We start from the raw sequence: 13,542 nt of genomic DNA on the forward strand, positions 1-13,542 counted from the left end.
AAAAAATGTAAATAAATATCCTTAAAAAAAGAAAAAAAGAAAAAAAACAGAAATAGAGTGAAAAATTATAAAAAATAGGAAGGAATAGTGGAATTATGAAAAACAGTCCATGAAAAGGTGAGAAAGAAGAAACAGGCAAAAACAAAAAGAAATGGTAGAAATATAAAATGGTAGAAAAATATTAAAATACTTTGATATTAAAAATAAATACAAAAATTCAACTCCCTTGATAAAAGTAGAAAAAAAATCAAACAGAAAAATACAGCTGTATGTTATTAACAGGAGACGCACCTAAAATGACACGTAAGGGTTAAAAAACAAAGTAGAAGAGAAATCCCAGGCAAATGGTAATTTAAATAAAGCAGCTATAGGAGGTATGGTAATGTTAAAATCATATAAAATAAATATTATACCCAAAAGTATTACTGAGAACAACAGGAAAAGAGAAAAGTACATAATGATCACAAAGTCAACTCACCAAACAAAGCAAAACAAAAACCCAAAAAAGAAAACAGAAAAATCTGATATTCAATCATCAAATTAGCTTCCCCATGTTCACACGAAACATTAGTAGTGATGCAGAACTATAATCTGTGCATGTTTTTTTCTCACTTTATTTATTTCTATTGAAGTGCAGTTGGCACACAATGTTACATTAGTTTGAGGAGTACAAAATAGTGACTGGACAAGCCTCTACATTACGTTATACTCACCACAAATGTAGCTACCCTCCGTAGCAATACAACGTTATTACAATACCATTGACTATATTCCCAATGCTGCACCTTTTATAGAAGGGCTTATTCAGCCCATTACTAGAAGCCCATGTCTCCCAGTACCCCACAATCATTTGTCCATCTCCTCTACTGGTTTCCCTTCTGGCAACCATTAGTTTATTCTCTGAATTTATTGGTTTGATTCTACCTTACTTCTTTCTTCACTTGTTTTGTTATAGATAGCACATATAAGATAAATTATATGGTATTTGTCTTTCTCAGACTTACTTCACTTAGTATACCAAGTCCACTCTTGATGTTGTAAATGTCAAGACACCATTCTTTTCTCTGGCTGAATAATATTCCAGCACATGTGTGTGTGTGTGTGTGTGTGTGTATGTGTGTGTGTACATCTTCTTTATCTATTGATGGATAACTGGGTTGCTTCCATATCTTGGCTACTGTAAATAATGCTGCAATAAGCAGGGGGGGTGCATATATATATTCAAATTAGTGTTTTTGTTTTCTTTTGGTAAATACTCAGCAGTGGAATAACTAGATCCTATGTTATTTCTATTTTTAATGTTTTGAGGAAACCTCATACTCTTTTTTGTAGTGGCTGCAGGACTTCACATTCTTACCAATGGTGTATGAAGTTTCCTTTTTCTTCATATCCTCACCAACACTTGTTATTTCTTGTATTTTTTATTCTAACCATTCTGACATGTGTCAGGTGATATCTTATGATTTTGATTTGCGCTTGTCTAATGATTAGTGATACAGAGTATCTTTTTCATGTGCCTGTTGGCCAGCTGTATGCCCTTTTTTTTCCAGAGGGAAAAATGTCTATTTGTATCCTCTGCTCATTTTTAATTGTATTATTTGTTGTTTTAGTGTTGAGTTGCATGAATACTTTGTATATTTTGGAAATTAACTCCTTATCAGGTATAACAATTGCACATATCTTCTCCCATTAAGTAGGTTGTCTTTGGGTTTAGTTGATGGTTTCCTTCACTGTGCAAAAGCTTTTTTATTTGGTGTAATAGCAATAGTTTATTTTTGTTTTTGTTTCCCTCGTCTGAGGAGACATATGGAGAGCAATGCTGCTAAATGTCAAAGAAATTACTGCCTGTGTTTTCTTCTAGGAGTTTTATGGCTTCAGGTCTCACATTTAGGCCTTTAATACATTTTGAGTTTTTGTGAACAGTGTCTGAAAATGGTCCAGTTTCATTCTTTTGAATGTAGCTGTCAGTTTTCCCAACATCATTTGTTGAAGACACTACTTTTTTCCCAGTGGCTATTCTTTCCTGCTTTGTTGAAGATCAATTGAGCATATAAATGCGGGTTTATTTCTAGGTTTTCTATTCTATTCCATTGATCTATGTTTCTATTTTTGTGCCAGTACCATACTGTTTTGATTACTACTGCTTTGTAATATACCTTGAAGTCCAAAATTGTGATGCCTCCAGCTTTGCTTTTATTTTTCAAGATTGCTTTGGCTATTTGGGGTCTTTTGTGGTTCCATACAAATTTTAGAGTTGTTTGTTCTAGCTCTGTGAAAAATGCTATAGGAATTTTGATAGGGGTTGCATTAAATCTGTAGACTGCTTTGGATAATGTAGGCATTTTAACAATATCAATTTTTCCACCTATGAGCATGGAATATCTTTCCATTTGTGTCAGCATCTTCAATTTCTTTCATGAACATCCTTTCATTTATTCAATAACCTATTTATCATTGCATTCTCTTCATTTTCCTCACAACACCTAACACAGTCAGTATTTTTCATTACTTGTTTAGCATCTGCCATACCTATGACCTATCAAACTCAAAAGCTGAAGGTACACATATATTTTATTTGCCACCCTATCATCAGAACTTAATATAGTTTCTGACATATAATTAGGTCCCTATATATATCCTTGTTGAAAAAAAAAAAACAAATGGCCCCAAATTCTCCTGTTATTTTGATCATTCCCCATAGCATAACCCTTCCTGTTATCCATAAAGAAAGGATACAACAGCAATTGTATCAAATGGAGCAATTCATACAGCCACATTTTTCATAGTAAAAAGTTTCTGGGGTACCTGGATGGCTCAGTCAGTTAAGCATCTGCGTTTGGCTCAGGCCATAATCCCAGGGTCCTGGATCAGCCCCCTGATCAGCAGGGAGTCTGCTACTACTCCTTCCTCTGCCTCTTCCCCAGCTCGTGCTCTCTGTTTCTCTCTCAAATAAATTTTTAAAAATCTTTTAAAAAAAGATGAGAAGTTCCTGCTTAGTGTTATAATCTATAATATGCTACACTGAATAACTCAATCATCTTCTATATTCCTAGACTATGATTTTAATTTCAATTTCCAAAGAGAAAGCCAAAGTTAAAAAAAGAACACTCCATGTTCGAAAGGAAAAAAATCATAAATAATAGAAATTGAAAGACAATCGAATTTTACATTTTCAAGCAGTGATTTATTTTCTTGGTAGCAATTTAAATTGTATTCAGAACCATACGCACACAGAAACATTTTAATGTAAGGCCATAGGGATGTGTTCTTTTCATTCTAACATTACCCTCATGGTATGTTAATACATTTCTCTCAGCGCAGGTAATGTTACTTTTGCTAGGGAAGGCTTTGTGGACTATCAAGAGAAACATAGCAGGAATAAAAATCATGTTTCTCTGCTAAATATTTCCCTGCTTATCAAAAGTCCCTGAGGGCTGATTAAATTCATTAAGTGCTAGCAGATATTCTAACCATTCTTCTCTTTCTGGTCAAGACACTAGCACAAGAAAAACCAACCTTGGGACAGCTGGGCTGCCAATAATATAATGTTGTAGCCTAAAATTTATAGCCAAGTTACATTCATTTAAAAAGTATAAATTATAGAGGGCCTGTTTTATAACTGACACTATGATCAGTACTCGACATTTGTTCTTCGTGACTCTTGCAATTGCCCAACAAAATGACTATTAGTGCCCTTACTTTGTAGTTTGAGGAATCTGAGGCTTACAGAGATAAAAATTGAAAAATTTTAAATGTTTACCCAATTCTGTTTGCCTCCATCACTCATAACCTTTGTATTAAACCATGAATCTTTAGAATTAGAAACCTGACTTCGTCTTTGGCCTTGGAGGATGTGTCAGGACTTTTAGAAAGATGGTACATATTGATTTGAATGACAACCTAAGGAGTCTGCTTATATTGTATCTGAAGTCTGCTTAGTAACTGTATCTGAGGGAGAAATTCTATCTTTTTAGGAAAAATGCATTTCATAATCTATTACTATATATTATATACTATATATTACTTCATGTATAAAATTCACCATTCACTGTACAATTCAGTGGTTTTTAGTATATTCACAAGGTTGTGCAGCTATCACCACTATTTAATTTGATAATATATCATTTCAAAAAAGTAACTCTATGCTCATTAGCAGTACCCCCATGTTCTTCTCTGTCCTTAGTCCCTGGAAACAACTATTACACTTTCTATCTCTATAGTTTTGCCTATTCTGGACATTTCATATAAATGAAATCATATATGTGGACTTTTGTGTCTGGCTTCTTATAGTATTTTCACAATCTTTCCATGTTGTAGCATGTATCAGTACTTAATTTTCCTAATTTATTTTTAATTGACTAATATCTCACAAAAGATGAAAATTACTTATGCCAATATAGAGAAAAAGAATTTAATTATTTTCTTCCATTGTCTGTGTGTTCATTAGACTGTTGTGGTGTTAACAAAACCAATTTACATGCTGTAAGTCCTTGAAGAATATTACAGTTTCCATTTTGCTGACCGGAAAAAGGAGTCTCAGAGAAGTCTAGTTTACCTGCTCCAACATTAAAGTAAGAATTTAAAGCACAGGGTTCTGAGCACAAAGCCAAAATTATTTTCACTTTGTTGATAGATATATGACAGGAACAACTAAATGGCCCATTCAGCCGCTGGACCTAGGATCTTTGGTTCACCAGAGACAGACTTTCAAAAGCTGAGCTAAGCTTCCACATTCCATCAATCCAGAAGTCTTTGTGCAGCTGAGGTTACTGAACTCAAGGGCATGTCAGGGCCAAATAGGTAGCAAATGAAGTGGCATGGTAAACTAGAGAAGCAAGAGGAAGGCAGCTGCTGCCCAGGAAAGCCCTTCTGCCATCAAAGAGTACAAGCCTGGAGTAGGAAGAAAAAGGAAAAAAAAGATGAAGAAATACATGAACTAAAATAACTGTGTTTTGAGGCTGTTTTAATCCATAAGCTACCACCTTCACAACCTGTGGTGAAAGACAAAAGGCTATAGTACCTAGAGGTGGTGCCAAGGCCATCCTTAAGGACAACCAAAAGGACATGATTACAATTTGAAAGAAGCTGATCTTTTCCTGCCTTTCCATCTTGATTCTGGAAATGTCCAACAACTGTATTTATTGAAGTATAATTGAGATACATTTTTATTAGTTTTGGGTGTACAAGGTAATGATTCAACATTTGTATACATTGTAAAATGTTCACATTAAGTCTATTTAACATCTGTCATCATACAAAGTTACATTTTGTTTGTGATGAGAACTTTTAGATTTATTTTCTTATTCAAATTTACAATTCAATATTATTGACTATTGTCACTGTGCTGTATATTCTATCCCCATGACTTATTTTTATAACTGGAAGCTTATTTTTTGTTTGTTGTTTAAGATTTATCCATTTAATTTTAGAGAAAGAGAAAGCATGCACATGAGTGAGTGGTGGGGGGGTGGGTGTAGAGGTGGGTGGAGAGAGAATCTCCAGCAGACTCCCTGCTAAGTGTGGAGTCAGAGGCAGGGCTGGACTCAAGGCCTGATTCTCAAGACCCTGAGATCATGACCCCAAGACCAGGACCTGAACCAAACCAAGAGTCAGATGGTCAACCAACTGAGCCACCCAGATGCCTCTGGAACTGGAAGCTTGTACATCTTGATCTTCTTTACTTAGTTGGCCTTCCCTCAAGTCCCCCTCCCTTCTGGCAACTACCAATCTATTCTCTATATGTATGAGTTTGGTTTGGGTTTGATTGTTCATTTGTTTTGTTTTTTGGATTCCTGCTCTAAGTGAAATCATACAGTATTTGTCTTTCTTTTATTGACTTATTTCACTGAGCATAATACCTCTAGGTCATACATGATGCCACGAATGGCAAGATTTCAGCTGCGTTTAATTACAATTGTGTGTGTATGTATATATGTACACATACATGCCACACATCTTTATCCATTCATCCATTAATGGCTATTTAGCCTATCTTGACTATTGTAAATAATGTTGCAATCAACTAATTTTCAAATTAGTATCTTTTGTTTTTGTTTTTGTTTTTGTTTATAAATACCCAGAAGTGAAATTGCTGGATCATATAGTTTTTTCATTTTTGAGAAATTTCCATACTGTCTTTCACAGTGGCTGTACCAATTTACACTCCCATCAACAGTGCATGAGGGTTCCCCTTTTTCCACATCCTTGCCAATGCTTTTTATTGTCTTTTTGATTTTAACCCTTCTGACAAGTATGAAGTGATATCTCATTTTCATTTTGATTCGCATTTCCCTGGTAACAAGTGATGTTGAACACCTTTTCAGGTGCCTGTTGGCCATCTGCATGCCCTCTTGGGAAAAATGTCTATTCAGATCCTCGGCCCACATTTTATCTGGGTTATATTTTTTACATTATATTATGTAGAATCTTTATATGTTTTAGATATTAACCCTTATCAGATGTATGATTTGCAAATGTAAGTTACCTTTTCATTTTATTTGTTGTTTTTTCTGCTGGCTGAAACCTTTTAGTTTGATGTAGCCCCAGTAGTTTATTTTGTTTTTGTTACTATTGCTTCGGAAGTAATTTCCAAAACGATGCTGCTAAGAACAAAGTGAAGGATCTTACTATCTATGTTTTATTCTAGTAGTTCCATAGTTTCTGGTCTTATATTCAAGTCTTTAATCCATCTTGAATTAAGTTTTGTATTTAATGTAGCATAGTGTTTTAACTTCATTCTTTGGTATGTGGTTGCTTAATCTTCCCAATACTATTTACTAAAGAGACTGTCCTTTCTTGCCCCCTTTGTCATAAATTGACCATACATGCATGGAGGCTTATTTCTGGGCCCTTTATTCTGTTCCACTGATCTATTTGTCTGCTTTTATTGGCATCAAAGTATTTTGATTCCTATAGTTTTATAGTATAGTCTGAAATCAGGGAAAGTGATTCCTCCAGCTACGTTCCTTTCTTCTCAGGATATCTTTGACTAGTCAGGATCTTCTGTGGTCCCATACAAACTTTATTTTTTTGTTGTTCTATTTCTGAAAAAAATGCCATTAGAATTTTGATAAGAATTGTATTAAATATGTATATTGCGGGCAGCCCGGGTGGCTCAGCGGTAGAGCACTGCCTTCAGCCCAGGGCATGATCCTGGAGACCTGGGATCAAGTCCCACATCAGGCTCCCTGCATGGAGCCTGCTTCTCCCTCTGCCTTGTGTCTCTGCCTCTCTCTGTGTGTCTCTCATGAATAAATAAATAAAATCTAAAAAAATAAAAATAAAAATAAAAATAAAAATAAATAAATAAATAAGTAAGTAAGTAAGTAAGTAAGTAAGTATATTGCTCTGGGAGGTATAGACATTTAACAACATTAATTATTCCTGTTTTCAGTGTATAAGTCTTTCATTTCTGTGATTAAATATATTCCTAGGTGTTTTATTCTTTTTTTTTTTTTTTGGTATTTTATTCATTTTGATGCAACTGCAAAGGTGACTATTTTTTTAACTTCTGTATGATAGTTCATTGTTAGTGTATAAAGATGCAACATATTTTTGTATATTGTTTTTGTGCCTTGCAACTTTACTGAATCCATTTATTCTCAGTGTCTTGGTGGACTCTTTTTTTTTAAGATTTAATTAATTTATTTATGAGAGACACAGAGAGAGAGAGAGAAAGAGAGAGAGAGAGAGAGAGAGAGAAGCAGAGACACTGGCAGAGGGAGAAGCAGGCTCCATGCAGGGAGCCCAATGTGGGACTTGATCCCAGGTCTCCAGGATCACGCCCTGGGTGGAAGGTGGTGCTAAACTGCTGAGCCACCTGGGCTGCCCTGGTGGACTCTTTATGGTTTTCTACATATAAAATCACGGCATCTGTAACTAGTGATAGTTTTATGTCTTCCTTTCCAATTAAATGCCTTTCATTTATTTTTCTTGTCTAATTGTTCTGGCTAGAATTTTAAATACTATGCTGAAGTTCAGTAGCAAGAGTTTGCATTCTTGATTCTAATCTTAAGGGTAAAGCTCTCAGCTTTTTGCCATTGAATATGATGTCAATATCTTAAACTTTTAAAGACAGCAGAATTGGAACACAAAAGATGTCATTATGTACTCCATTCTTTCCATGGATAATTACTGAGGATTGAATGCCATGATGTAGAAAAAAGATATTATCAGTGGCTGAGTAGGGTCCAAAATAGGAAAGCTAGCTAATCAAACAAGCAATTATCGTACAATGTGATATTCATGTTGTTCATGTTGCTATTGGCACTGAAGGAAAGCCTAAATCTAGAGAAGAAAAAACACAGAAGCCTTCCTCAAACAGTAAGATTTTAGTTAGCAATAAAAAGAGTTGATGAAAGATGGGAGAAGGGTGCAGGGTGAGAAGAACAAAATATTTCTGAAAGCAGGAAAAGAATGAAGAAAAGCAAGAGAAAAATGTCATATTTAAACAATTTTTTAAAATTCAACCTATTCAGGAAAAGGGGTTGGTGAGAAATGAAGGAAGAGGGGTAAGCAATGGCCAAATAATAAGAACCTTCTAAAGCCATGTCAAATAGCTGGAGTTGATTCAAGGAAAACAAGGAACACTGAAAGATGTATAGGTGGTTATGATAATCTGATTAGATTTAGGAAATGATTTAAGAGGATCACTTCAGCTACTTTGTCTGGGATGGACTGTAGGTAGACAAGTCCGTGGAAATTTAAATAGAAACTAATAGCAAGTTTGATAACACTCAATACAATACAGTACAATAGTCATCACCATGAGAAAAAGCCTGGCTCCTTCTAGGATTAGAGATTATTCAGGCAGAGGCTCCTCCAAATTTATCTACAATCAGACTTCATAACACTAACACACGCTGTCAAAACTGGGTTCCACAACAGATGACCCAAATAGCTTACCTAATAGATTCATGAGAAGTAACAGTTACTGTTTTTAGCCACAGAATCTGGGAGTGGTTTGTTATAGAGCCATAGCAAATTGATAAAAAAAAAAAAAATACCTTACTTGATTCTTGGCTTTGGAAAAACATCTAAGGAATCAAGGAAAATAATTTTTTCTAATTTTTTTACAATTAAGGTTGTTAAAAATAATCTTCCCCTCAGAGTCAAAATCACATGCTAATATATTTACCCAATGTCATTAATCTCTGTTCTGAATGACTATGTTTTTCATTTTTATCTCCTTGGGAGATAAGTTGTCCATCAAGACTAATTAGCACAACTTTTAAAATGAGTTGGCATTTCATTTTACTCATCATTGGAATGAGACCCCTTCCACCACCAAACCTGTTAGTGTTTTCCCTCCTCATGAATTCCTAGTTAAATATAATAATTTTAACATCACTGATGTCACTTTTAGGGGATATATACTATTATAGGTGAACTATGTCTATAAAGATATGTTTAAATCCTAAACCGTAGAACCTGTGAACACAACCTTATTTGGAAAAATGTCCTTGCAGACATTAGCAAGTTGAGATAAGGTTGCACTGGATTAGAGTGGGCCCTCAATCCAATGACTGGTGTCCTTACCACAAATACAAATTTGAACAAAGGCACACAGGGGAGAAGTCTATGTGAAGACAGAGAGGGATGTGAGTGCAGCCATTACATGCCAAGGAACACCAAAAATGTTGCCAATTATAAGAAACTAGAAGAATCAAGGATGGATCCCTCCCTCATGGCCTTCAGGGAGTATGAGCCTACCTATACTTCGATTTCACACTTCCAAACTACAGAACTGTAACAAAAATAAATTTCTCCTCTTTTAAGCCTCCCAGTTCATGGTTCTGTGTTACAGCAGGCTTAGGAAATAAAAACAGATATTTTACCTTTTTTGGATCTGAATATTTTACGAAGGAAAAATGTGCATATATCATAGATCATAAGTTACACTGCTTGTATCCCTAAAAGGCTTCAATTTTAAGACCTGAATATTTTTAGGGCTTAGTAACTTAATATTTGTATTCATTTGATGGATTAAATGTCCTTTCCTATAAAACCATTTGACAGAAGTGCAACAACCTTTACTTTTAGTCCTAATACTCTTTCCATGATGCCAAAATCAGAAGTTTTTGGGTTATAAAATTAATCTAAGACACAGGAAAGCTACTACAACTATCTTTTCCAGCAAGGCTTGGGAAGGGTCTTAATTTTATATTGTTAATTTAAAACTTTACATGATTTTACTATCTTCATTAATTTCAACCTTCAGAAAAACATTAAAATTATCTCATGTATCGCTCTATAGGGAAATGGCTCAATGTTTCCATAAAAACTAAGGATGCTAGCCAAAAGTAAAGTGAAATTTAGATAATCTTCCCTTGTGGGAAGCTTACCTTTTAAGGCAGTTCTTTGGAACACATGCTGTGGAGGTATTGTATGTCAAAGATCCCTAGAATAAAAATAAAACATATACAAATAAATACATTTTTCAAGTATAAATAAGCTTATGAGTAGCTACCACTTAACCACTGCCATTCTAAAATTAAATTAGGAGGAAATGAAAATTAAATATGGTTGGTATGAATTTCCAGCTTGATAGAATTGCCCAGATTAGGAGTCAGGAAGCCAAGTTCCTTTTCTGATTTATCTCCCACTAGCTATGTGACTTTTGACAAGTCAATTCACCACTCTAGCCTTTCTTTGTTAGTATAATGGCTCTAGGAGCCTGTGATATTTTGTGGTATTCAGATTCAGTAAAAAAGAGAATTTCTAAAGAAGATATATTACAATAGCTTATAAAATAATGAAAAGGTGAACAATGAACTAGGAAATTCCTGGTGGTTTTGCTAGACATATGAAAATGTAAAATGAGAGTAACAATAACAAAAACAAAATACTCTTTCCATAAATATGGTATTGTATCTTCTCTTAAAGCCACCAAGTTAAAATTAATTGCAAAATAATTCTGTGCCTGAGAATATTTTCTCCTTAAGCAATACTGTTTCCCTTTAAGAAAAAAAAAATATTACTGAAAATAATTGTATATATTCATATCTTCATGTTTATGCATATGTATCTTCTAACCAAGTTTCTATTGTAGATTACCTCTCAGCAAAATAACTGCCTTATAATTTTTTATAATTAAAAATATCATTTTATGTAGATATATATAGATTGGCCACTCAGAAGTATCATTATACAAGCCTGGTCTAATTTACATTTAAATAAAGTATAATTGATTAAGATAGAAATATTGTATGTTTCTGATTAGCAATAAATACATTATCACTTATTAAGATTATGCTAGCTCCTGCTGGGTATCTTAATAATTCATCACTATATTAAGTACTTAACATCCTTTACTTTTAAGTTAATATCAATAATGGTCAGAAGGTAAGAACCAAATATGTCTGCTTTATATTGTTAATATATCCAGAAATGTAATTTATCTTTTTTTAATATGCTTTCTTATATATTCCCCCCAAATAAAATGCCACGAATGATTACGACAAATGAAAGGAAGTATTTCCTATGATATAAACAAAAAACCTATATTCAAGTTAATAATGAATCATAAATAAATCACCATTTGTTTTATTTTACTATGGTCAGTCACCAGCTCTATGTATGTGAGTTGGCTACAAAAATTCAGTGTGTACCTCATTGTTTCCCTTTTTCTTACATTAAGGATAATCATTGATAAGAAGGTAAAGCTCTGTTTATAGCTATTGGCATCATTTGCAACTCCAGCTTACACATCAGTAACAACAGTTAAAAAATGATAATAAACCTGAAAAAACAAAAACCACAATTTTGGTCAAGGTTTCATTCTTTCTTTTCAAGTATTACTAACCTGACACACACACACACACACACACACACACGTATGTACATATGTACATAAATATATTCTTCACAGAATGCAAGTAAATACAATATTTGTCCAATGAAGGATATAGATATGAAATGAAAACTTACGTTCTAATTTTATTCATTAAATAATCATCATGTTCCTCTTTTTTAAAAGCACAAGTTCTGGGAGTCCTGCCTGACATGGGATAATGATTCAATTATTTACTAGCCGTTGTGATCTTGAGCAATTCATTAACTGACATAAGCCTCAATCTCACCTGTAAAATGGGGACAACAGCATTATTCAACCTCAGTGAGAAACTGAAAATTAAATAACATAATGCCATTTAGGTATTGAGTTTTCTACTTGGCATATGGCACGCCAGTAGTAATATTATAGTAACAGTGGTAAAAGATTCTCTTATAAGTAGTTTCATGAAGAAGGATTATATACACAAAAAGCAAAGTCAGAACCGAAAAACATTACATACTACCAAATATTTTCCCACTGTCTAAAATATTTAGCATTAAACTCATCCCTTTGATTTTTGGAATTGCTCCCAGGGGGGAACACTGGCCAAATGAAATTACCTGAATACATGAATACATTTATCAGATTTGTTAGCTGTCATGGAGCAAAGAACAAGAGAATGGAAGGTAGGTTGGAAGGGTTGGAAAAGTTAAGGAGGAATATCTGGGACTGATCCCAAGAAGATCTCTGAATCAACATCTGTACCTTAAAGAACTTGTCTCATCCATAGCTCCTGGAAAGGACTGCCCTAAGTATTAGGTCATTAAATCTCATTGTCCTGAGTGATGGAACAAGGAGGAAGGCTTGACCCATATTAAGCCTGACAGGATTCTCTCTCAGAGATTCTAAACTGCACCACTGAAGAGTTTAACGCAAGTAAAGGTAGAATTATTGTCAAAGAAACTAGTCTGCTAAGACAATCAGAGAATGAAACAGACATTCTGAAAAAACTAAGTTGGGATAACATACACCCTTAATCCTGATCCCATATTAAAAATAAGATAAGAAGGGTGACAAATAGCCACATCTCCTGCCTTTACAAGTCCCAATGAGATCCCTAATTTTCTATTCTTAGGTCATAATCATTTTGCCTGGCATATGTTTTCAACAGCCATTCTCTTTATGTGGAACTAGTGTAGATTTCTGTAACTTGCAACTAAAAGGTTGCTGTTTAAGAAATGAACCCACTGAAAGGCAAGCTTTTTGTGGGTAACATGAAGTCCCAGCTATGTGCCTAAAGAAATTGAGGAAAACATACGGATGAATTATATATATATATATATATAAAAATAACCCCAGAACACTATCTATTTGCAAGAAAGCCTACATATATGAATTCTCTTGGTTCATAAATATGATTCATACTCAGTTGTTTCTTTACTATTATAGACCAACAGATTTTATATTTACATTTATTTATTTATTCCAAAAATATTTACTAGAAAAAAAAATATCCCTAACTTCATGGTATATGCTGACAATTCAAGCTACTACTCTACTCAGCTACCACCACCCAAACATCAAAAAAATGTAAAAATATAACAGACTATTCTCTATATTTGAGTGTTTCCCTTTTTCTTTTTGATTCCACATATAAATGAAATCATATATTTGTTTTTCTTTATCTGACATATTTCACTTAGTATAATACCCTTTAAGTTCATCCATGTTGTCACAAATGGCAAGATTTCTTTCTTTATGTAAGTAAT

The 13,542-nt window shown here is 33.9% G+C and overlaps 1 protein-coding gene across 12 annotated transcripts in view; it reads right to left on the bottom strand.

The window, feature by feature from the left end:
- CNTN4 (contactin 4) overlaps nt 1-13,542 on the bottom strand; it is a 917,305-nt gene that overhangs the window by 671,810 nt on the left and 231,953 nt on the right. For all 12 annotated transcript variants that reach the window (XM_072785322.1, XM_072785326.1, XM_072785332.1 and 9 more), the window contains one exon: nt 10,344-10,399. The gene's annotated coding sequence lies outside the window, so the exon portion shown is untranslated. The remainder of the gene's footprint in view (nt 1-10,343; nt 10,400-13,542) is intronic.

This window comes from Canis lupus, chromosome 19 (assembly GCF_048164855.1).
Source record: "Canis lupus baileyi chromosome 19, mCanLup2.hap1, whole genome shotgun sequence".
NCBI classification, from domain to species: domain Eukaryota; kingdom Metazoa; phylum Chordata; class Mammalia; order Carnivora; family Canidae; genus Canis; species Canis lupus.